The sequence below is a fragment of the Bufo gargarizans genome, chromosome 8, assembly GCF_014858855.1.
Source record: "Bufo gargarizans isolate SCDJY-AF-19 chromosome 8, ASM1485885v1, whole genome shotgun sequence".
Taxonomy (NCBI): Eukaryota; Metazoa; Chordata; class Amphibia; order Anura; family Bufonidae; genus Bufo; species Bufo gargarizans.
In genome coordinates, this window is record NC_058087.1 from 106,383,812 (window position 1) to 106,410,663 (window position 26,852).

The 26,852-nt window shown below is 44.6% G+C and overlaps 1 protein-coding gene across 4 annotated transcripts in view; it reads left to right on the top strand.

Moving 5' to 3' along the window:
- Nucleotides 1-840: 840 nt before the first annotated feature.
- LOC122945248 (glucose-1-phosphate thymidylyltransferase-like) overlaps nucleotides 841-26,852 on the top strand; it is a 341,472-nt gene continuing 315,460 nt past the window's right edge. For all 4 annotated transcript variants that reach the window (XR_006391102.1, XM_044304264.1, XM_044304266.1 and 1 more), the window contains exon 1: nucleotides 841-920. The gene's annotated coding sequence lies outside the window, so the exon portion shown is untranslated. The remainder of the gene's footprint in view (nucleotides 921-26,852) is intronic.

Consider the following 26,852-nt stretch of genomic DNA (forward strand, 5'->3'; position numbering starts at 1 on the left):
AACTATATACACTGACCCGGTATACACTGGGCTGTACCCCATATAACTATATACACTGACCCGGTATACACTGGGCTGTACCCCATATAACTATATACACTGACCCTGTACCCCATATAACTATATACACTGACCCTGCATACACTGGGCTGTACCCCATAATAACTGTATACACTGACCCTGCATATACTGTGCTGTACCCCATATAACTATATACACTGACCCTGTACCCCATATAACTATATACACTGACCCTGCATACACTGGGCTGTACCCCATAATAACTGTATACACTGACCCTGCATATACTGTGCTGTACCCCATATAACTATATACACTGACCCTGTACCCCATATAACTATATACACTGACCCTGCATACACTGGGCTGTACCCCATAATAACTGTATACACTGACCCTGCATATACTGTGCTGTACCCCATATAACTATATACACTGACCCTGTACCCCATATAACTATATACACTGACCCTGCATACACTGGGCTGTACCCCATATAACTATATATACACTGACCCTGTATACACTGGGCTGTACCCCATAATAACTGTATACACTGACCCTGCATATACTGTAATGTAGGGACTGCAATACAAAGACAAAATATATAACATGTAAGAAAAATCCTGCTGCCTTTACCCCCTTCAACACACAGTCCTACGTAAATAACATCACTACTAATCATCTGCCAAAAGGGCCCCAAGTAAGAAAAAGAAATCATTTGTTCCCATCCACAGGCCAGGATGCAGCACGCCTCTACTCTCCACCAACCAGCACTGACGTCTGCTGCTATCGTGAAGACCCGCCTCTTCCGCTGACATCACACATACCGGGAGTTACGTCATTCTAGTCGCTGGGAGGTGGTCTCTACTGTTTGACGAGCGCCGAAACGTAATCAGGTGATTCTCCTTTGGTTATAGAGGTGCTCAGTGACTAGGGTCCCCGGTTCAGCAGTACATTCAGTAGGTGGGCTTGAGGCTCCCGTGTGACCTGGAGAATCCGCGATACACCTAGGATATATATATCTATCTGTGATAATTCTCTGTGATATATATCTATCTGTGATAATTCTCTTCAGACGACAGTAACTGGTCCAAACATCCAATAGCCAGAGACCAGCAAATGGCTCAAAAAGCCATAGCCTGCCTAAACTGCATGAGGTACTGCATCTGCAGTGTTCTGCTGCTATAGACCAAGTCAGTGGGATCTGGGACACTGACCCTGTTGTGCCCTGGTTACAGTTATTCTGTCCTTAACCCTTTCGACCACAAATTGTGCGCTCCCTTCCTTCCCAGAGCCATAACATTTTTATTTTTCTGTTCGCATAGCCGTATGAGGGCTTGTTTTTTGTGGGGCTAGGTGTACTTTTCAGTGCAGCCATTTATTATTGCATGTGGTGTAGTGGGAAGCAGGAAAACAAAATTCTAAATTGGGTGAAATTGGACAAAAAAACTATCTCCGCCGAAGTTTTGCAGTTTTTTATTTGCGAAACTCCATATGACAATATCCATTTATTTTATTTTTTGGGGGAAAAGGTGATTTAAATTTTTATATATATAAAAAAAAAAATATTTTTAAGAAGAAAACTTTAAAGGGGTTCTGCACTTTCAATTAACTGATGATCTATCCTCTGGATAGATCATCAGCTTCTGATCGGCGGGGGTCCGACACCCGGGACCCCCGCCGATCAGCTGTTTGAGAAGGCAGCGGCGCTCCAGCAGCGCCGCGGCCTTCTCACTGTTTACCACCGGGCCGCCCGCCCACTGACGTCACGACTAAGCACTGAACAGAGCTTAGCCGCGCCCACTTTAGTTGATACAAGTCGTGACGTCGGTGGGCGGGCGGCCCGGCGGTAAACAGTGAGAAGGCCGCGGCGCTGCTGGAGCGCCGCTGCCTTCTCAAACAGCTGATCGGCGGGGGTCCCGGGTGTCGGACCCCCGCCGATCAGAAGCTGATGATCATCAGTTAATTGAAAGTGCAGAACCCCTTTAAAGGGGTTATCCGAGTTAAATACATTAATGCTAATAACACTGATAGTATTCTATTAAACTATTTTGTAAATCACTTACATTAGCTATTTTGCTCTGTTTAGCCAGTTCACATTTGGGTCATGTGACCCCCGACGTCATCAACCCTGCTCAGGCACTGACGTCTCGTTTACAAGCTTCTCCCTGCTTCAGATAGTGGCCCAGCTCTGTAAACGAGATGTCAGAGCCTCTGGTGCCCGCCCCTCTCTCCCTCTCCTCACACAGCCTCGGCGATTGTAAGCGATCGCTCATGTGCGATACTTACCAGAGCCGAGGTGATAGATTTTCTCCAGCAGCAGGGTATGTGTCTGGCTCCTTCCCTCACTTGGGCCAGTTTACAGGTTCTCCCGCGTCTGGGGATTGTTATTACAGCCCTGGCCCCCTCAACAAGTCCCCATTATACTGTTAATAATATATAATGTCCATGATATAGCTGAGGCCTCTTTCACACTTGCGTTGTCCGGATCCGGTGTGTACTCCACTTGCCGGAATTACACGCCGGATCTGGAAAAACGCAAGTGTACTGAAAGCATTTGAAGACGGATCCGTCTTCAAAATGCTTTCAGTGTTACTATGGCACCCAGGGCGCTATTAAAGTCCTGGTTGCCATAGTAGGAGCGGGGGAGCGGTATACTTACAGTCCGCACGGCTCCCGGGGCGCTCCAGAGTGACGTCAGAGCGCCCCATGCGCATGGATGACGTGCCATGCGATCATGTGATCCATGCGCGTGGGGCGCCCTGACGTCACTCTGGAGCGCCCCGGGAGCTGCACGGATGGTAAGTATGCTGCTCCCCCACTCCCCACTACACTTTACCATGGCTGCCAGGACTTTAGCGTCCCAGCAGCCATGGTAACCATTGAGAAAAAGATAAACGTCGGATCCGGCAATGCGCCGAAACGACGTTTAGCTTAAGGCCGGAGCCGGATCAATCCCTTTCAATGGGCATTAATTCCGGATCCGGCCTTGCGGCAAGTCTTTGGGATTTTTGTCTGGAGCAAAAAGCGCAGCATGCTGCGGTATTTTCTCCGGCCAAAAAACGTTTCGTTCCGGAACTGAAGACATCCTGATGCATCCTGAACGGATTTCACTCCATTCAGAATGCATTAGGATAAAACTGATCAGGATTCTTCCGGCATAGAGCCCCGACGACGGAACTCTATGCCGGAAGACAAGAACGCAAGTGTGAAAGAGCCCTTAGATATAGCTATAGCTATATCTATATCTGCATCCAAGATATATCTTTATCTAATCTATAGCTTAGATACAGCAATAGCTTAGATACAGAGGTAGCTTAGGTACAGCGATAGCTTAGATACAGCGGTAGTTTGGATACAACGGTAGTTTAGATACAGCGGAAGCTTAGATACAGCGGTAGCTTAGATACAAGGGTAGCTTAGATACAGCGATGGCCTAGATACAGGGGTAGCTTAGATACAATGGTAGCTTAGATACAGCGATGGCTTAGATACAGGGGTAGCTTAGATACCGTGGTGGCTTAGATACAGTGGTGGCTTAGAATCAGCGATAGCTTAGATACAGCTGTAGCTTAGAAACGGCTGTAGCTTAGATACAGCTATATGTCCATCTTATAGATAGAGCCGTAGCTGAATCCTAGCTGTAGCTGTATCTGAGCCGTAGCTGTATCTGCAATGTGACAGGAAGATCTGCCTATGTGAGCTAGGAGATGATCATGTGACTGTTTTTTTTAATGCAAACTTAGGATTTGCAGAGCCTTTAGATGCCGTGATCACAGCATCTAAACCAGGCATCTCAAACTTGCGGCCCTCCAGCTGTTGTAAAACTATAACTCCCACAATGCCCTGCTGTAGGCTGATACCTGTAGGCTGTCCGGGCATGCTGGGAGTTGTAGTTTTGCAACAGCTGGAGGGCCGCGAGTTTGAGATGCCTGATCTAAACAGTCAAAAAGCTGGCTCTTCCAGGTCATTACCGGCATTCCCTGGCGACCAATGGCGATGCTGGCAATTGATACTGAAGAGAGCCAGCGTATTAGAGCTGAAATTCTTATGTTGGCCAGCAGGTGGTAGGCCAACATAAGAAATGAGCAGTCCACATATTAAATAAATGTGTGGAACATGGTAATATTGAATAAAAAAATAAAAATTGAGTGTTGTAGCCTCAAACCCTGCTACAAAAAGATAAAAAAATAAGTAAAAGAAATATGAAAATTGGCGAGTCTTTAACCCGTTTAGGACATTTGACGTACCAGTACGGCATGTTGTCCCGGTACTTAAGGACACACGACGTACCAGATTCTGGTGATCCCAACTGGGTGCCTGCTCAAATCATTGAGCAGGCACCTTGGGACAATGCGCCAGGGGGTCCTGTGACCCCCTTCATATCGGCGATCGCAGCAAACCGTAGGTCAATTCAAACCTGCGGTTTGCTGCGTTTCTGGGTTATTCGGGTCTCTGGGGACCTGATAACCCAGAACAGGATGGTGATCGGTGGTGTGATACACCACCAATCACCATTCTGCGATCCTAAAAGGTGATGGTGACATCACCTCTCAGAATCGCCTCTCATTGGGCAGGCGGGCATTTCAGATTACAGCAGCGCTCCTCTCTCCTCGGCTCCCGGACTGAAAAGGAGGAGGAGAGGAGCGCTGCTACACATCGATCTCCAGAGCCATCACCCCCATCTGTTCAGGGATCATCAGCCAGCACCCCATCTGTGCCCCAGCGCCACCAAGGTATTTAGGGAAAGGTTAGGTTAGGCAGGGATATTCAGGGAAAGTTAGTGAGAAAAAAAAAAACAGTTTTGGTTGCATCACCCTAAATTGGGTGATTGGGGTCCACAGCACTGCTATTTGCACCCCTCCCTGTTAGCGCATCGCAAACACCTCCTGGTTCGAGGCCATCCGCAAATGCCTGCATTAGGCAGATAATGCAGCATGTCCCCGCCCCCCCCAAGGTAATCCTGCCTATGACCGCCTGTACAAAATCAGGCCGGTCATCGATCACTTTGGGGCCAAATTTGTGCAGGCCTATGTACCTGGAAGGGTGGTCGCGGTTGATGAGTCTCTCATTGCTTTCAAGGGGAGACTTCTTTTCCTCCAATATATTCCCTCTAAGCAGCCGAGGTATGGCGTGAAGCTGTACAAACTTTGTTAGAGTACCTCAGGGTACACTTACAAGTTTCGTGTGTATGAGGGGCGAGATTCCTGTATTCAACCACCATAATGTCCCCCCACTCTAGGTGTTAGCGGGAAACTTGTGTGGGACCTCATACACCAATGCTGGATAAGGGTTACCACCTGTATGTGGATAACTTTTATACTAGCATCCTCTTGTTCCAGTCCCTCGCCGCAAGATCCACGTCCGCTTGTGGGACCATGTGGAAAAATCAATGCAGCCTCCCTACCCACCCCCTCCAGGTACCTATCCCCAGGGGTGAGACCCGTGCCCTTACCATTGGAAACCTGTTGCTGGTCAGATATAAGGACAAGAGGGATGTCCTTGTACTGTCCACAATTCACGGTAACGGCATCACCCCTGTCCCTGTGCGAGGTCCCGCGGCAACGGTCCTCAAGCCCGATTGTATCGTCGACTACAATCGGTATATGGGAGGAGTTGATCTCTCTCGCTTGAGTTGATCCTGAAGCCATATAGTGCCATGCGCAAAACCCGGGCATGGTACAAAAAAGTTGCGGTCTACCTGGTACAGGTTGCCTTGTACAACTCTTTTGTGCTGTCCCAGAGCGCTGGCAACACAGGGAAATTCCTTCAGTTCTATGAGGCAGTCCTCAAGGCCCTGATCTTTTCTGACCGGGAAAGAGCAGGCTGGAGTACCTCGGGAATTGGAGATGCCCGGATCGTCTCTGGCCAACACTTTCCAGGTGTGGTCCCCCATACTGGAAAGAAGGGACGGACCCAAAAAAGGTGCAGAGTGTGTCACAGGAGGTGGATACGGAAGGACACCACTACTCAGTGTGACACGTGCCCTGATCATCCGGGCTTCTGTATTATTTGTTGCTTCAGGGAGTACCACACTTCCATGGAGTACTAAATCTATATTCCTCTTCCCCAATTTATCCACTGACAATCGGATAAAAAACTATGGTTCTCAGACTTGAGACACTAAAACAATCGTTTTTTTCTAAAATATTAGTTAGTAAAACGAACTAAACTTTCACACTAGCGTTCGATCGGATCCGTTCTGAGCGGATCCGATCATATTAATGCAGACGGAGGCTCCGTTCAGACTGCATCAGGGCTGGACGGAAGCGTTTGGGTCCGCTCGTGAGCCCCTTCAAACAGAGCTCACGAGCGGACAGCCGAACGCTAGTGTGAAACTAGCCTAAAATAAATAAATAAAAGTAGACATATTAGGTATTGCCACGTCCATAAGAATCTGCTTTATAAAAATACCCCTTGACCTAACCCCTTAGATGAACACAGTTAAAAAAATAAAAACACCTTACATCACAAAAATTGGAATAGCAAGCGATCAAAGTCATATGCCCCCCAAAATAGTGCAAATAAAACAGTCCTCTCATCATGCAAAAAATGAGCCCCTACCCAAAATAATCGGCTTAAAACAAAAAAAATTACTCTTAGACTATGGAGATACTAAATTTATTTTTTTGTTTATAAAAAGATAATATAGTGTAAAACATAAATAAATAGAAAGTAGATATATTAGGTATTGCCGCGTCCATAAGAATCTGCTCTATAAAAATACCCCATGACCTAACCCCTCAGATGAACACGATCAAAAAAATCAATAAAAACTGTGCCAAAACATAAATTTTTATCAGTTTTTTCCAGTAGCAAAGCAAGGGTTAACAGCCAAACAAAGCAATATTTATTACCCTGATTCTGCAGTTTACACCCCATATGTTGTCGTAAACTGCTGTATGACCAAATGGAAGGGCGCAGAAGGAAAGGAACGCTGTATAGTTTCTGGAAGGCAGATTTTGATGGCCTTTTTTTTGTTTGGATCCATGTCCCATTTGAAGCCCCCCTGATGCACCCCTAGAGTAGAAACTCCATAAAGGTGACCCCATATAAGAAACTACACCCCTCAATGTATTCAAAACTGATTTTAAAAACTTTATTAACCCTTTAGGTGTTCCTCAACAGTTTATGGCAAATGGAGATGAAATTTCAGAATTTCCATTTTTGTCAACTTTGCCTCCCAAAAATTTAATATAGATAAACCAAAAATCATATGTACGCTAAAAATAGTCCCAACAAAACAGCCACCTTATCCCGTAGTTTCCAAAATGGGGTCACTTTTATGGAGTTTCTACTCTAGGGGTGCATCAGGGGGGCTTCAAATGGGACATGGTGTAAATAAACCAGTCCAGCAAAATCTGCCTTCCAAAAACCACACGGCGCACCTTTCCCTCTACGCCCTACTGTGTGCCCGTACAGTAGTTTACAGCCACATATGGGGTGTTTCTGCAAACTACAGAATTGGGACAATAAATATTGAGTTTTGTTTGGCTGCTAACCCTTGCTTTGTTACTGGAAAAAATTGAAAATTTGCCCAAAAATCTAAATTCAGAAATTTTATCTCCATTTGCCATTAATTCTTGTGGAACACCTAAAGGGTAAACAACGTTTGTAAAATCAGTTTTAAATACCTTGAGGGGTGTAGTTTCTAGAATGGGGTCATTTTTGGGTGGTTTCTATTATGTAAGCCTCACAAAGTGACTTCAGACCTGAACTGGTCCCTAAAAATTGGTTTTTTGAAAATTCTCTTCTAAACTTCTAACGTCCCCAAAAAATAAAATATCATTCCCAAAATGATCCAAACATGATGTAGACATATAGGAAATGTAAAGTAATACCGTAACTATTTTTGGAGATATTACTATGTATTATAGAAGTAGAGAAATTGAAACTTAAAAATTTGCAAATTTTATATTTTTTTTATAAATAAAAAATAATTTTTTGGACTCCATTTTACCAGTGTCATGAAGTACAATAAAATGCTTTGACTTATCCAGGCCATAAAGTTATCACCACATAAAGTGACACTGGTCAGATTTGCAAAAAAGCCTGTTCCTTAAGGTGAAAATGAGCCCGGTCCCTAAGGGGTTAAAGGGGTTGTCCGAGTTATATAAATATATATGATAAGAAAAACTATTGCAGCACAACCAAAGTTAGTAGTATAACAGGAAAACGGGTGCAATGTCCAAGTATGGTAACTGGTGCTTACCCACTCATAGACGGCAAAAAAAATCGGACTGCACTCCAGGCGGTTCTTTATTAAAACAGTATGTTTTTATTCACCCATATGGTGGCAATAAGCGACGTTTCGGCTCGTGCATGAGCCTTTCATAAGCATTGATAAAAAGTGCACAGCATACATATAAAGGTGTAGCAATCAAACCAATTAATACATCAACATAATTAATACCTAGAATAGAAATACACTCTGATTGCCTTACTCTACACTGAACTAAATGCGACTTACTGCTGCTACTACAGAGGCGACTATTAACCCCTTCCTGACCGCAATCTGTTTATATACAGACGTGGACAAAATTGTTGGTACCCTTTGGTCAATGAAAGAAAAAGTCACAATGGTCACAGAAATAACTTTAATCTGACAAAAGTAATAATAAATTAAAATTCTATAAATGTTAACCAATGAAAGTCAGACATTGTTTTTCAACCATGCTTCAACAGAATTATGTAAAAAAATAAACTCATGAAACAGGCATGGACAAAAATGATGGTACCCCTAACTTAATATTTTGTTGCGCAACCTTTTGAGGCAATCACTGCAATCAAACGCTTCCTGTAACTGTCAATGAGACATCTGCACCTCTCAGCAGGTATTTTGGCCCACTCCTCATGAGCAAACTGCTCCAGTTGTGTCCGGTTTGAAGGGTGCCTTTTCCAGACTGCATGTTTCAGCTCCTTCCAAAGATGCTCAATAGGATTGAGGTCAGGGCTCATAGAAGGCCACTTTAGAATAGTCCAATTTTTTCCTCTTAGCCATTCTTGGGTGTTTTTAGCGGTGTGTTTTGGGTCATTGTCCTGTTGCAAGACCCATGACCTGCGACTGAGACCAAGCTTTCTGACACTGGCTAGTACATTTCTCTCTAGAATTCCTTGATAGTCTTGAGATTTCATTGTACCCTGCACAGATTCAAGACACCCTGTGCCAGACGCAGCAAAGCAGCCCCAGAACATAACAGAGCCTCCTCCATGTTTCACAGTAGGGACAGTGTTCTTTTCTTGATATGCTTCATTTTTTCGTCTGTGAACATACAGCTGATGTGCCTTGGCAAAAACTTCGATTTTTGTCTCATCTGTCCACAGGACATTCTCCCAGAAGCTTTGTGGCTTGTCAACATGTAGTTTGGCATATTCCAGTCTTGCTTTTTTATGATTCGTTTTCAACAATGGTGTCCTCCTTGGTCGTCTCCCATGTAGTCCACTTTGGCTCAAACAACGACGGATGGTGCGATCTGACACTGATGTTCCTTGAGCATGAAGTTCACCTTGAATCTCTTTAGAAGTCTTTCTAGGCTCTTTTGTTACCATTCGGATTATCCGTCTCTTAGATTTGTCATCAATTTTCCTCCTGCGGCCACGTCCAGGGAGGTTGGCTACAGTCCCATGGATCTTAAACTTATGAATAATATGTGCAACTGTACTCACAGGAACATCTAGTTGCTTGGAGATGGTCTTATAGCCTTTACCTTTAACATGCTTGTCTATAATTTTCTTTCTGATCTCTTGAGACAGCTCTTTCCTTTGCTTCCTCTGGTCCATGTCGAGTGTGGTACACACCATATCACCAAACAACACAGTGATTACCTGGAGCCATATATATAGGCCCAATGGCTGATTACAAGGTTGTAGACACCTGTGATGCTAATTAGTGGACACACCTTGAATTAACATGTCCCTTTGGTCACATTATGTTCTGTGTTTTCTAGGGGTACCATCATTTTTGTCCATGCCTGTTTCAAGAGTTTATTTTTTTACATAATTCTGTTGAAGCATGGTTGAAAAACAATGTCTGACTTTCATTGGTTAACATTTATAGAATTTTAATTTATTATTACTTTTGTCAGATTAAAGTTATTTCTGTGACCATTGTGACTTTTTCTTTCATTGACCAAAGGGTACCAACAATTTTGTCCACGTCTGTACATGATAGCTGCACATACCCCGTGCAGCTACCACGTATATATACGTTCTGGCAGCTCTTTAATCCAAGCGCTTGGATTAAAGCTTCTGCCCCTGCCCTGTAGCATACAGTGCAGTAATGCCGGCAAGGGACCAATCGGAGCGGTCCCTTGCCGGAAATCGATCCGATTGGTTAGTCTGTGCAGACTAACCAATCGGATCGCGGCAGTGTTAAAATGCCGGTTTCAGGCTCTGATCTGCGCTCTGCATATCAGAGCCTGAAATCAGTGTCCTCGGGGCCCCCCCCGATCCATGCAGCCCCCCCATCTGTGCAGCGCGCCCCCCGCCCCCGATCTGTGCAGACACCAGAACCCCCCCCGATCTGTGCAGCCCATCTGTGTCCCCTCCATCTGTTCCCAGTGCTGCCCCCTCCTTGAGTCCGCCCCCTGCTGGTGTGACATAACTCCCCCCCCCCTTTCCAGTGCTGGCCCTCATCTGCCCTCCTGCTGTTTGATGGCGGCGGCTCCATTCCTGAGCCGCCGCCATCATCAGAGTGTCAGCTCTATGCTGACACTCTGCTGTAAGTTCTGTTACCCCATAGATGCCGCAGCAGCGGCATCCATGGGGTTAATGGAGGTTGGGGGCTCCCTCTCTCCACCATCGGGGCTGCTGCGCTGCGATGGCAGCCCCGATGGTTGCCCTGGCAACTGGACGCTTTGCAAAAGCGTCCGCTGTTGCCACCTACAGGGCATTTGCATGTATTACACTTTGCAATACAAGAGCATTGCAAAGTATAATACAGCCATCAGCCCCACTGGATCTTCGTGAAAAAAAAAAAAATAATAATTTGCCTTTTCCTATAACAAAAAAATAAAAAATTCCAAAACTACACATATTAGACGCATCACCGCGTCCGTAACGACCGTCTCTATAAAGATATCACATGATAGACCCGTCCGATAAACACCATAAAGAATAAAAACTGTGTAAAAAAAAAAAGCAATTTTTGTAACCTTACATCACAAAAAGTGCAACAGCACCCAATTTTTGGGTCACCTTGCCCCATAAAGTGTAATAATGAATGATCAAAACATCATATGTACCCAAAATTGGTACCAATAAAAACCTCAACACTTTCTGCAAAAAACTAGCCCCTGCACAAGACGATTGGCAGAAAAATAGAAAACATATGGCGTTCAGAAAACCAATCCAGCACAATCTGCCTTCCAAAAACCGTATGGCATTCCTTTCCTTCTGCGCCCTGCCGTGTGCCCGTACAGCAGTTTACGACCACATGTGGGGTGTTTATGTAAACCGCGGAATCAGGGTAATAAATATTGAGTTTTGTTTGGCTGTTAACCCTCAATGTGTTAAAGAATTTTTTTTTTTTAAATGGAAAATCTGCCAAAAATGTGAAATTTAGAAATTTAATCTCCATTTTCCTTTAACTCTTGTGGAACGCCTAAAGGGTTAACAAAGTTTGTAAAATCAGTTTTGAGTAACTTGAGGGGTGTAGTTTCTACAATGGGGTAATTTATGGGGGGTTTCCACTATGTAAGCCCCACAAAGTGACTTCAGACCTGAACTTGTCCTTAAAAAGTGGGTTTTGGAAATTTGCTTAAAAATTGTAAGAATTGCTTCTAAACTTTCTTTTAAGCCTTCTATCGTCCGGAAAAAAAAATGATATTTCCAAAACGATGCCAACATAAAGTAGACATATGGGGAATGTTAAGTAATAAATATGTTATTAGGTATGACTTTCTGTTTTAGAAGCAGAGAAATTGAAATTTGGAAAATTGTGAATTTTTCCAAATTTTGGGTAAATTTGGGATTTTTTCATAAATAAAGGGTGAAATATATTGACTCAAATATATGACTATCATGAAGTACAATGTGTCACGAGAAAACAGTCTCAGAATGGCGTAGATAAGTAAAAGTGTTCCAAAGCTATTACCACATAAAGTGACACATGTCAGATTTGTAAATTTCGACCTGGACACTGGGGCATCAATGACCCTTGGTCATGAAAGGGTTATGGACCATACACTGTATTATAAACAATAAAGTACATTTATTAACACAATGACAAGTATACAGTCTAACTAATACACTATATATATATATATATATATATATATATATTTATATATCAATGGTTATAAATATATATACATATAGACGTACACACAGCAGTAAAGTAATAGTACTACAATAAACGCAGTATTATCAACCACAATCCTAACTACACTGCACACAATTCAATACAATACAATTCCACCCCAAATATAGCTATACAATACACACACACGTATATTGCAGCAGCCCACCCAACCTTGCTATACAATCTGTCCCTATGGGGAGACAAAAGGGGTTAAAAACACAATAATCACTGCAGGCAATATTAGCCCAGTAAAGAGTTAATACAGTGGTTGTAGGGGTTGGAATACAGGGCAGCGGAGTAGAAGGGATTCATTGGTGGTATAGGGAATGCAGGGGTTAATGCAGAATGATCGGTGGGGGTATAGGGAGGTAAGGGTTAATCGTTGGTGGTATAGGGAGGTAGAGCTGGGGTTAATGATACTTAATTGCCCGTTGTCCAGGGATGATCCTCGCTTCCAGATGCTGGTCTCTCTAGGGGAATGCTTGTTCTTCTAGGGGAGTGGTTCTCAACCTTTCTAAAGCCGTGACCCCTTAATACAGTTCCTCATGTTGTGTTGACCCCCAACCATTAAATTTTTTTCCTTGATACGTCATAACAAATTTTGCTACTGTTATGAATTGTAATGTAAATATATGATATGCAGGATGTATTTTTATTGCTACAAATTGAACATAATTAAAGCAGAGTAATTAATCGCAAAGACAAAATGTTGGGTACCCTCAAATAAATAAATCAGTGGTGCTTCAAGTCCTCCCCAAATAAATAAATAAATCAGAAGTGCTCAGGGTCCCCCATCCCTCAAATAAGTAAATCAGTGGTGCATCAGGTTTCCCCCAAATAAATAAATCAATGGTGCTCAGGGTCCCCCAAATAAATAAATCAGAATTGCTCAGGGTCCCCCAAATAAATAAATCAGCGGTGCTTCAGGTCTGCTTAAAATTTAAGCAGACCTGAAGCACCGCTGATTTATTTATTTGGGGGACCCTGAGCACTTCTGATTTATTTATTCAAGCCTTAAATAAATCAATCAGAAGTGCTCAGGGTCACCCAAATAAATAAATCAGCGGTGCTTCATGTCCCCCCAAATAAATTAAGCCTTGCTCAGCCAAATAATTAAAATAAAATTAGCCAGGCTCAGCCAGGCTCAATTAAATCATTGGTGGCAGTGGTGCTCAGCGGCGGTGTCATTAACGAAAAAACTCGGACCTCAGCAGACAGGCGGCCCGACTTACCCGTCCAGACGTCAGGCTCCTTCAAGCACAGGCAGTGATAGGACATCACTTCCTGTGCGCGAGGATAAGGGGCCGCTGCCGTTGTGCGGGCGACCCACAATTGGAAGCCTCAGGCGACCCCCCCGGAAAGGGCCGATCGACCCCCAAAGGGGTCGCGACCCCTAGGTTGAGAACCACTGTTCTAGGGAATGATCCTCTTGTCCCGGCTGCACAGCTCAACTGAAGAGCACAGTGCCGCCGGACTATTTAAATCTGGCGGTGCTCGCTCCCGTGCAGCCCGCATTGTGGCGTGCACGTACGTCACAGGCAAGGACAGGTGGGCCAACACGGTGATATGACACGCCTGGACGTATGTGCAGCGTGCTCCCAGGTACAGTAATTATCACACCGAGGGTGGTAACAAACAGAGGCAGGGGAACATTTGTTTCCCTATCTCTGTTATGTTAAACATTTCCAGCTGGGCTGGAGATGTTTATCAAAAGGATCTTAATGATCCCTCTCCTTTTGAAGTGACCCAAGGCTGGACATAATTCTCCAGCCATCTGGTGCCACTTCCCCGCAGGAATGCAGGAGGGTAAGGCTAAGGGGGGGGGTCACCTGGACTGGGTCATTCTCCTGCCAGCAATATATAAGTATATACATCTATATAGATACTTGGCATATATATATATATATATATATATATATATGCCAATACCGCAAATAGTGCAGCAGCACAGTCAGACGTTGTGCACTGGGTGCAATATTCCTCAAAGAGGCTGGCTTCTCCTCCAACACATATATTCACCGAATGAAGAGGCAGCACTTCCAGTTATTGGTGATAGGGTGACGACCCCAAACTTTATTCCTAGCAACGTTTTGACCTTCTCACTGAGGCCTTTGTCAAGCTACAACAGTGCGAAAATGTGGGATCTATATACCCACAATTCATTACAAAATCAGTGCAATTAGTGAAATCAAATGTTAACAATTAAGTCACATGACCATCCAACATCATATTGTCACATGACTATACAAGTGCGTATCTTATTCATATCAAATAATAAAAACATCATAAAACATCATGTGGCATAAATACATAGTATGGATCTTACATCATAAGTGTCATATATCATATGTACGATGAACAGATATCGGTATTCTAGAATATTACATCCAGCATCCACTATAACCTAAGTGATCACAAAGTGTTCTAACCATAAAGAGTTAAAAACAACAATTCATTGTACAGCTGTATCATATTATTAAAAACTGGTGAGACCAACCGTCATGGAGTAGCCAAGTGTGCCTGCTTCAGCGTCTCCTCGTCTGCCCGGCGCATGCGCTGCGACGTGCGTCATCCGTCACCCTCCCCACATGGCCGCGTCATCACGCACGCACCCTGGACCGCAACGTCGCCCAGTGGAACGCATCGCAAGTAGAGCGGCCCCGGGGGGCAGGGTAAAGGAAGACACGCCCGGATCGCTTCACCAGGCGTTTAGGGGGCGTGTTAGTGACCATGGTGACGGCATGGATTGCCATCCCAGAGGGGAACAGGACAGTGACACTCCGCACAATCAGCTGACCGACCTAAATCAAAATGTGGCGATGTGTCCAGTGGGGGCCACCACCAAACTATCGGTACATGAAACCGAAGCGGTGCGTTCCCCTAAGTCCACATCAACACTACCAACGTTAGCTAATGTGCAGATACAATGGGGGGAATCCTTCCCATCTCCCTGCATTAATACTTTAATATAGATAGAGACGCCATCTGGCATACAGATTCCAGGCCAGGATTCGCTTCTCATATCATCTCAGAAAAAATCGATGTCGGTCGGATTTTCTTGACGTGCAGTGTGTGACTTGTCGTTGTTACCCCTCCTAAACACCAACCAATGGTCACCATCAGGCTTGCACACTGGGGTATGACATATACGGTCAGGTCCAATCATAAGACAAAGGATCATCTCTTTTTCTCAAGTGTCTATCTATGGATACAAAGAGAAGATATGAGTAAATTCCTACAACACTCTATAAAACTAGCACTGTTGTATATCCTCCCCACTTAGCTAGATAAACAGTGTCACCCCCACGCCTGATGAACAAATAGCACATTACCTATCCACATAGTTCTCATCTGCACTCAGCATTAAGACCTTCGGGCCTAAGAGTACATAACTTGTGTATCCACATAATCTCACGCTGTTTCAACTTTTTCTCCCTATCGCCTCCCCTTTTAAGTGGGGGGATATGATCAATCACCCTAAACTTAAGGTCCTTTTCCCTGTGTCTAGCCTCAACAAAATGTTTAGGCACCGGGAGGTCCCTTCGTTTTTGGCGAATAGAGTACCTGTGATAGTTCATTCTCGTCTTAACGTCACAAGTAGTCTCCCCAACGTACAGGAGACTACAGGGGCATGACAACAAATAGACGAAGAACGAACTATCACAGGTCAGGTAGTGCCTGATTTCAAATACCTTGTGAGTAGCTGGGTGCGTAAATGTGTCTCCCTTTAGCATATAACTGCAGTTTACACAGTTCAGACATGGATAGCTTCCATATTTCCTACGGCCTATATATGTCTGGACTGTGGTTTTGTCACCTGCCACCTCTGCTTTAACCAATTTGTCTCGTAGATTCTCAGTTCTCCTATAGGACATTAGTGGGGGCACAGTAAATTCATTAACATGACCAAAATTACTGTATAATATAGGCCAATGTTTCTTAATGGCCTTGGCCACCCGATCACTGCCCTCTGTGTAGGTAGAGATGAATGGTATTCTAGCTTGATCTATCACTTTCTTGGGATTCCTGGAATCTAAATTGTCCAAGTGTTTCTGGACTAGTTTTTTTGGGTATCCTCTATTTAAGAACTTATCGGCCATCTCTGTTAGTCTTTTGTTTTTCAATGCTGGGTCCTTCACTATACGTTGGATACGAAGAAACTGACTCTGTGGTAAGGACCTTACCATGGGCCTTGGATGGCAGCTTTCAAATTTTAGAAGCTTATTGCAATCCGTCAGCTTAATGAAAAGGTCTGTCACCAACCTGGTGTCCTGCTTCATTACCATAGTGTCCAAGAATTGAACCTGCTCGGTGGAGTGCGTCAGAGTGAACTGGATTTCTGGATCCATATTATTCAGGAATATGTGGAATTGGGCCAATTCATCTTCAGTGCCCTCCCAGATGACGAACACGTTGTCTATGTATTTCCACCACCTCAGCACATGGCTGAAGTGGTGAGACACATAGACGTGCTCAGTCTCCAGGCCAGCCATGAAGATATTGGCATACGTGGGCGCCATATTAGACCCCATTGCGGTTCCACGCAGTTGAAGGTAGTAGCCATTTTGGAAAGCAAAGTAGTTGTATCTGAGCACTACACCGAGCAGGTCAACTATGAACTCCTTACATACATCTGTATATTGTGTTGCAACCAGACACTTTCTGACAGCCTCCATTCCCCTCTCATGATTGATAGAGGTGTAGAGGCTGACCACATCAAACGACGCCAATATGGTCATAGGCGTTACAACTACATCGGCAATTTTATCGAGAAAGTGACCAGTGTCCCGAATGTAGGACAGCTGAACTGGCAAACTGTCGAAGGATTTTATCCCAAAAAATCGCCAAATTAGAGAATACAGACTCCCTCCCGGAGACTATAGGTCTCCCCGGGGGGGTTACACATGCTCTTATGAATTTTTGATAACACGTACATCAATGGTGTCTTAGGATGTGAGACCAGTAAAAAGTTGTATAGAACTTGACAAAGGCCTCAGTGAGAAGGTCAAAACGTTGCTGGGAATAAAGTTTGGGGTCGTCACCCTATCACCAATAACTGGAAGTGCTGCCTCTTCATTCGGTGAATATATATATATATATATATATATATATATATATATATACACACACACACATACACCAACCTGGGGCAGTATTTGGGCACATTTATATAAGTATGTATATACATACACAGACAATTGGGCCATATATATATATATATATATATATATATATATATATATACATCTGTATATCCTGGGGCCATACATGCGCAGCACCTAAGTATATACAGGGAGTGCAGAATTATTAGGCAAGTTGTATTTTTGAGGATTAATATTATTATTGAACAACAACCATGTTCTCAATGAAGCCAAAAAACTCATTAATATCAAAGCTGAATATTTTTGGAAGTAGTTTTTAGTTTGTTTTTAGTTTTAGCTATTTTAGGGGGATATCTGTGTGTGCAGGTGACTATTACTGTACATAATTATTAGGCAACTTAACAAAAAACAAATATATACCCATTTCAATTATTTTTTTTTTACCAGTGAAACCAATAACATCTCAACATTCACAAATATACATTTCTGACATTCAAAAACAAAACAAAAACAAATCGGTGACCAATATAGCCACCTTTATTTGCAAGGACACTCAAAAGCCTGCCACCCATGGATTCTGTCAGTGTTTTGATCTGTTCACCATCAACATTGCGTGCAGCAGCAACCACAGCCTCCCAGACACTGTTCAGAGAGGTGTACTGTTTTCCCTCCTTTTAAATCTCACATTTGATGATGGACCACAGGTTCTCAATGGGGTTCAGATCAGGTGAACAAGGAGGCCATGTCATTAGATTTTCTTCTTTTATACCCTTTCTTGCCAGCCACGTTGTGGAGTACTTGGACGCGTGTGATGGAGCATTGTCCTGCATGAAAATCATGTTTTTCTTACCTTGCAGACTTCTTCCTGTACCACTGCTTGAAGAAGGTGTCTTCCAGAAACTGGCAGTGTTGAGCTTGACTCCATCCTCAACCCAAAAAGGCCCCACAAGCTCATCTTTGATGATACCAGCCCAAACCAGTACTCCACCTCCACCTTGCTGGCGTCTGAGTCGGACTGGAGCTCTCTGCCCTTTACCAATCCAGCCATCTGGCCCATCAAGACTCACTCTCATTTCATCAGTCCATAAAACCTTAGAAAAATCAGTCTTGAGATATTTCTTGGCCCAGTCTTGACGTTTCAGCTTGTGTGTCTTGTTCAGTGGTGGTCGTCTTTCAGCCTTTCTTACCTTGGCCATGTCTCTGAGTATTGCACACCTTGTTCTTTTGGGCACTCCAGTGATGTTGCAGCTCTGAAATATGGCCAAACTGGTGGCAAGTGGCATCTTGGCAGCTGCACGCTTGACTTTTCTCAGTTCATGGGCAGTTATTTTGCCTTGGTTTTTCCACACGCTTCTTGCGACCCTGTTGACTATTTTGAATGAAACGCTTGATTGTTCGATGCTCACGCTTCAGAAGCTTTGCAATTTTAAGAGTGCTGCATCCCTCTGCAAGATATCTCACTATTTTTGACTTTTCTGAGCCTGTCAAGTCCTTCTTTTGACCCATTTTGCCAAAGGAAAGGAAGTTGCCTAATAATTATGCACACCTGATATAGGGTGTTGATGTCATTAGACCACACTCCTTCTCATTACAGAGATGCACATCACCTAATATGCTTAATTGGTAGTAGGCTTTCGAGCCTATACAGCTTGGAGTAAGACAACATGCATAAAGAGGATGATGTGGTCAAAATACTCATTTGCCTAATAATTCTGCACGTAGTGTATACACTCCCTGATCACCCCCTGTCATTGATCACCCCCCTGTAAGGCTCCATTCAGACGTCCGCATGTGTTTTGCGGATCCGATCCATGGATCCGTAAAAATCATACGGATGTCTGAATGGAGCCTTACAGGGGGGTGATCAATGACAGGGGGTGATCAGGGAGTGTATATGGGTGATCACCCCCCTGTAAGGCTCCATTCAGACGTCCGCATGTGTTTTGTGGATCCGTAAAAATCATACGGACGTCTGAATGGAGCCTTACCAGGGGGGTGATCAATGACAGGGGGGTGATCAGGGAGTCTATATGGGTGATTACCCCCCTGTCATTGATCACCCCCCTGTCATTGATCACCCCCCCTGTCATTGGGAAAAAATGGAGGGCCACAGCAGCGTCTCACCAATAATCTTCTTTATTTAGAATCACACCTCACAACAAGGCATAAAAAATCTTTGCGGCAACGTTTCGGCTAGAGATAGCCTTTGTCAAGCATGTTAACAATTAAAATCACAGCCTATAAATAGCACATGATAAGACCGCCCACACCGCTGAGCAACCAATGGAGATTAGTATATGTGTAACACACCTGTATGATGAATCCATGAGTGCTGACATAATGAGACAAGTCGGCCAGCTGCAACAAATAGCAATCGTACCTGTGTGGGGCCACCATGCACAGACTTCCTCCGTCCGTCCAGCGTCCCATAATCGGCAATGCGCATGTCCGCATACGTCATCGCATACGTCACCACAAGGCGACATGCGCATGACGTGCCCAACTGAATCCCGATGCATAGTCCGCGCCGGACTATTTGCGTCATCAGGCGGCGGCCGGCAGACGTCACAAGGCCACTCCCACCTGGCGCTCCAGGCTGACGTGTGCATGAGGATTCAATGGAGTTACCAATAGAGGGCGCTCGCACTACTATCAAACTTAAACAGTGTGCAGAGCGCTTACTGATTAGAGCCATAATTAGGTGTTATAGGCGCATTGCACAAATTATTAGCGCAAGGAAAGACCAAGGGAACTGTGAAAAGATATGAGCGCCACACAGGTACAGGTGCAGCAGGCATAATACAAAGAAAATAAAAAATCATTGTGTGTTAACAACAGATAACACTCACATTAGGCTCAAATTCTCATTGATAAATCATACACCATATCAAAATATTTGGACAGAAACCCCAATATTCATCGTAGTGCTATAAAGCGGTTTGAATAAGGCATATAATTTAAAAACATAGCAAAATACTATAACAGAGGAGAAATATATGAAAACAGCCACATTGAGAATTTGATTAAATCCAGATTTAGCTGATACCAGCCACATTAAACTCTAGATTTAAACCAAATGGCTGTAAAGATTTCAATGTGTAGATCCATTTGAGCTCCTTCTTCCTTAATATTGCGTCCTTGTCACCCCCTCTCCGTAACGGGCCCACGCTGTCAATGACTCTAAAGCGAAGTTGGTTAACAGAATGCCCCGCCTCCACGAAATGTTTCGCAACGGGCTTATCCATGTTCATCTTGCGTATGGTACTCTTATGTTTGTTAATACGTTCTCTAACTTCCATGGTGGTCTCTCCCACATATATAAGGCTGCAAGGACATTGGATGGCATAGATCACATCCCGTGACCTGCAGGTGTAATAGCCATTGATTTTATATTTTTTCCCACTGTAAGGGTGGGAGAAATGATCACCTTTTGAGAACGTTACCACAATTACAACAAGATAAACATGGATAAGTCCCGTTTTTGCGCGGTGCAAGTAGTTTTTGTGTCAATGACTGGCCGCCTATGTCGGATTTGACCAGTCTATCACGGAGGCTAGGGTTCCGCCTGTACGCCATCACCGGTGGGGACTTGAATTCTTCTATGTCTGGCAAACCCCTTTGGAGTATATGCCATTCCTTTCTAAGGATATGGGCGATATCGCCACTGTCCCGACCGAAGATGGACACAAACGGAACCCTAGCCTCAGAGCTCACTTTTGTTGATTTCCGTAGTGCAGTACATCTGTCAACCAATCTCACCCTCTGTTTAGTTCTAACAAGTAGGGGTTTCGGGTAACCTCGTTCCAAGAAACGTGTGCACATAGTGTCAATCCTCTGTGCACATATTTCTTTGTCGGAAACTATTCTCTTTACCCTTAATTCACTTCTGAGATCAATGACAATACGATCACTTTTCTTGATCTCAAACTCACACTGGACCCTGATGGCCACATCTAGTCTGAGATTCATCGTAAACTCACAGCTACCAATAACCTTTTGCAGTGTAACAGCTACCACCCAAAACCACTCAAAAGGGGAATACCTGTGGGACAATACAGAAGAGCCCGCAGGAATTGTTCGGACGATACTAGTTTTGCAAAAGAGAGCAAGACCCTGTATGACCGTTTTAGATCAAGGGGTTACCCCAAAAAGGTTTTTCATAAAGCCAATAACAATCAATCAGGTTTTTCGGATCCTGAAAAAACACTGGCATATTCTGTGGGCAGACAATGATCTAAGGACAGTAATCACACAAAAACCCAGTGTCACCTACCGCAGAGGTAGGAATATTAAAGACACTTTGGTCCATAGTTTTTATCGACCTGCACCGCCTAACACCACCTGGCTTACATCGAAAATAGTGGGTACTTACCCTTGTGGAGATTGCATCTTCTGCCCCCTCGTTAAAAGGTGTCGAACATTCACCAACCCTGTGGACGACAAAGAATATCATATAAGACAGTATATTAACTGCAAGACCAAAGGCATTGTCTATGCTATACAATGCACGTGCCCTAAGATCTATGTTGGCAAAACATCTCAGGAGTTTAGAAGGAGAATTTCACAACATATAAGTAGCATTAACACCAAGGCGGACACGTCAATTTCCAGACATGTCAGGGCCCATCATGGCGGAGACCATAAGGGGCTTAAATACTGGGGTATCTGTAAGAAAACCCTAGGTGTCAGAAAGGGGGACCTGGATGCTATCGGCTAGATAGCCTCAGCCCTAAAGGGCTTAATGAAGGGTTTGCCTTCACATCCTTTCTTTAAAAGGGAAGGAGTAGGAATACTTTGTCGGTTTTCAAGAATTCAAAAATAATAATAATTAATAAATATGAATTGGCATTTCTTACATCACATGATTGGTATTTTACTGTACCTTAAAATATTTAGTGTACCACAATGACTGTGTTGATCACTACAAGACTTACTCTGAGGGTATGTGTAATTCTATAGTGATGCACTGTATCTTTAAGAACAATGATATATACTGGCTTGCGACTTTCTGATATTATCTGACCTAATATGCCAGTGTAGGACTGTAGATGAAATACAGGGGCAGCTTTTCCTGTGCTGCACATATGTCTGAACCCCCCTTAAGGCACTTTTAGTGTCTATTTAACAATTTACATCAACTTAAAGATCTTATTCTTTTTCTTGTGCTCCAATTGCTATGTATGTTGTGGATAAAACCCACCAGCATATCAAATGATCATCAAGCACCTATGTCACACTGTACCTGTACAGCTTGAGCAATATTGAGCTGTTTTTTCTAAGTTCAGGCACGGCTGAGGGTTTTCCCCATCCTCAGCCATGACAGTATGACCACAAAGGCTCCTCACATGGTCTCCCTCGAAAGAGGGTGAAGCATGTACCGCCATCTGCGGATGGGGTGCATGCGCGTTCTCCGGAGGGAGAGCGTTGTGGGGGTTTCGCCGCTGTAGGCGCGGTGAGCGGCATTCCCCACCATTCCTTCACCGTTGTCTGTTTTGGTGTCCCCTTTTTTTTTATTCCTTCACCGTGGTGTTTTTTGGTGTGTGGTTGCACGCCTTCGGAAGAGGGCGCAGCATGTGGTGCCTGCCGCTTTCTGGCACACATGCTTATCCTCCGGAGGGAGGGTGAAAGGAGAACCCTAGTACAGTGCAGTTCTCTGTAGCAGTGGCTGCAGTGTGTGTGAACTGGCACTTGTTGGGTTTCTCCTCGTCCACGTCTCAGTGGTTCTCTCGCTTGTGTCGGTGTGGCTGGCTGCAGGCCTTGTTGGACTGGCTTTAGTGTGTGCTGGGAGAGGATGCATGCTGGCAGCGACTTTGTGAGAACCATATGCTGAGAGTGGACGCAGTGTTCAGTGCGGTCTCTCCGGGCTGGCATCAGTCCTGAGGAGACTCGCTGACATTGATCCCTATTTTTTCCCTTCTCCTGTCCCCTTGTTGGGTCCCGTTCCAGTTTCCTTTTTTGGTGTGGGGGGGGGGGGGGGGGGGGGGGGCATTGAGGGGTGGGAGTGTCACGGCCATGGTCTTGGTCATGACTCCTGATCCGCATGCGGTTGCCTGCAGTTTTGGTTTGGTTGTTCAACCACAGGTGAGGGCTGCTAGTGTGCTGCCTCACTTGTGGTTGCCGCGGGCAACAAGTGTTGTTTTGTCGCAGTATAGCAGCCTGAGCTGGTGCTAGGCAGCTTGCTGCAATGGCCTGTGGTTACACCTAGCAACCTCTCTGTTAGGTGTGCGTTTATGTTATGCACTTTGTATGTCTGGTGTACACTAGGTCTTATGTTAGGTGTGCACTGTGACACTTCCCTTCACTGTGGCTGCCCGTGGCAACGTTTGGTATGATGTACATGTGGTGGCAGTGTCTCGGCCTTCTGGCTGACTCCCAGGACATGGTTGCCACCCATGTCGTTGCCAGCGGTAACAGCCGCAGTGGGATGTGCATTTGGACACTTCCCCTTTAAGTGGTTTCTCTCCCTGTAAGTGTTGGAAGGGTTAATTCCCTATCCTTGTGTGTCTGTGTGGGTGTGGCCACTTTGGGCTATAAAGCCTCTTTGGAGTTCAGTAGCTGAGGGGGTTCTTCAGCCATGCTTTGCTGGAGACACCCTCCTGGTAATGCCACCTGCCAGTGGGGGCCACCCTTGTGGTCATAAAATTAGTGTTATATATTTGTATACACGATGTTCTGTTGATGTTTTTCTTTGTGATGTTATGCACCTATGGATCTGGGTTCCTGTGTGTGTGTTTGTGTGTGTGCTGTGTCCACTGGTGTTTGGGTGTGGACACTTGCTGTATTGCACGGGATCCAGTCTGTGTGTCTGTTGCAGGTAGGTGTGGAAGTGCTTTTCATCCTCCTGCCATATCCATAGGCCGTTTATGTTCTCTTCCCTTTGCAGCTTGGCTAGTGAGACTCCTGTTCCTCCGTGCCTAGGAAGAACAGGTCGTCTTACCCTGCTCCTTGTTCCAGGGCAATTCTGAGGGCTAGCAGGGACCCCAAGGCATCCGGTGTATGAGTCCTCCCACCTTCAGGGTTGACTCATATGGTTAGGAGTCAGGGTCAGTTTAGGGACGCGATAGGAGGTGACCTGCTCCCTAATACTGTCGTCCTGGCCAAGCAGCGCTTTACATCTTCTGACATCGCACGGCTGAGGGTTTTCCCCATCCTCAGCCGTGACAACGGCATTGTCCTGTATTACAAGTAAGAAGTCTTCCACTCCATTGTGATCCAATTGAGTTTAGTCCGGCTGGACTACATCTCAATAGAGAGAACAATCAAGCTATTCAGTTCAAACACAAGCTCATGCATTTAGCTGGCCTTACGTGTATAAAGGGGTCATTAGCATCCCTATGACAATGGGTTGATGTCGCCTGTTCCCCACTGCTTTACACTGCCATACTGACAACAATATTCAGTTGGAAAAAGCCCTGCACTAAGTTGCATTACAAGTAATAGGGTGGGAGGTAGTGCACCCCTCCACTCCCCGTCATTGCCGTTCAACATCTCAATTCTCTAGTGGAGTGCTGACTGTATTTTTAATATAGTATTTTTTGGGTTTGTAAAATAGTTCATGAGAACTCACTTAGTAATTCAGATTTTAATATATATAATAAGAAAAGTGAAGTATTCAATTTCACCTGGGTCAAGATAGGTCATATTGCCTTCCTAGGCATTTGTAAAATTATTTGTTAATAAACCTTACCCAGGTTAGGTCCTGATCATAACTTTCTATCACAGAGATCTTTGCATGGGCTGAGCAGTCAGGGAGAGCTATAGGGCTTTAATAGGGCTCACCCTTTTGTTCCCTAGTTTTGGGATGAAGTCAGTTGGATCTTTATTTGTTACTTCTTGTTTTTTGCTATACCATCCGTGACATTATAAACCGCCAAAACCGTCTTAAGCATGGATCCGCTTTCAGCCTTGACGGACTGCATGTGGGCTCTTTCACTGGAGGTCGCAGAGATCCGTAAAACGGTGTCTCAGTTTCAGGCGACCGGTTCTGCTTGCGTTCATGGAGTTTGTTCTGAGCCTAAGATCTCGCTTCCGGATACCTTCTCTGGGGGTAGTGAGAATTTTGTTCGTTTTAGAGAGGCTTGCAAACTCCATTTTCGCCTACTTCCCCATTCCTCTGGTGATGAGGAGCAGAGGGTGGGGATCATCATATCACTGCTCAGGGATAACGCTCAGTCTTTGGCCTTTTCGCTGCCAGTGGGGGCACGGCCTCTCCGATCAGTGGATGAATTTTTTTTTAGCCCTGGGTCAGATATATGATGATCCGGATCGTATTGCTCTGGCTGAGTCTAGACTACGTCTTTTATGCCAAGGGTAAACAGTCCACAGAGATATACTGTTCAGAATTTCAGAGATGGGCAGCTGATACTGGTTGGAGTGATGCTGCACTCCAAAGTCAATTTTGCCATGGTCTTTCAGAGGGATTGAAAGATGCATTTGCCTTTCATGAGAGACCTACCTCCTTGGAGTCTGCCATGTCTCGGGCCGTTCGTATTGACAGGCGTCTTAGAGAGAGGAGAGATCACTCCTTCCTGTCATTCTCAGTCCAAGGACAGTGGGATGGTCTCATTCAGTGCGCAAGGGTCAGAGTCTCTCTCAATCCCCTCTGAGGAGGAGCCCATGCAGCTGGGTTTGCTTGCCTCTAACAACAGAGGATTCAGCTCTCAGAGGAGGGTTTGTTTCTGTTGTGGAGGTATAAATCATTTGGCAAATGTTTGTCCCTCTAGAAGATTCAGGGAGAGTTTTGAGGGTAATAAAGAAACTAAAAGGAAAAAATCCTCTAAAAACTTTCCATCTGTTACCATTGGCAAGTTTGATGCAGAAATTGAAGCTTTTCCGTTTGCTTGTAGTTCCCGTTTTGTCCTACCTGCCAGGGTGGTGCTAGAGAGCAAGAACATTTTTGGTAAGATTTTTGTAGATAGTGGAGCAACTGTCAATCTCATTGATAATCAATTTGCTATAACATATGGTTTCCATGTATGCACTTTGGGAAAGGACATACCTGTTTTTGCTATTGATTCGGCTCTGCTTTCTCAAAAATCGTTAAAGGGCATAGTTCACAATATCTGTTTGACTGTGGGTTGTACTCATGTTGAGGATGTGTCACGTTTTATCCTAAGCGGGTTACCTACTCCTCTAGTGTTGGGGCTACCCTGTCTCACTAAACATAACCCCACCATTGATTGGCAAGCGAGGCATATAATGGTTGGAGTGACTTTTGCAGAGAGACTTGCCTCTCTACGTCTCTTTTAGAGGTTTCTACTAAGACGGTACCATCTTTTCTCTCTGAATTTTTGGATGTGTTTTCTGAGAGTGGTGTTCAAGAGCTGCCCCCTCACCGGGAGTACGATTGCCCTATTAATCTCATCCCAGGCGCCAAGCTGCCTAAATCTCGTTTATACAATCTCTCCCAACCTGAAAGGGTCGCT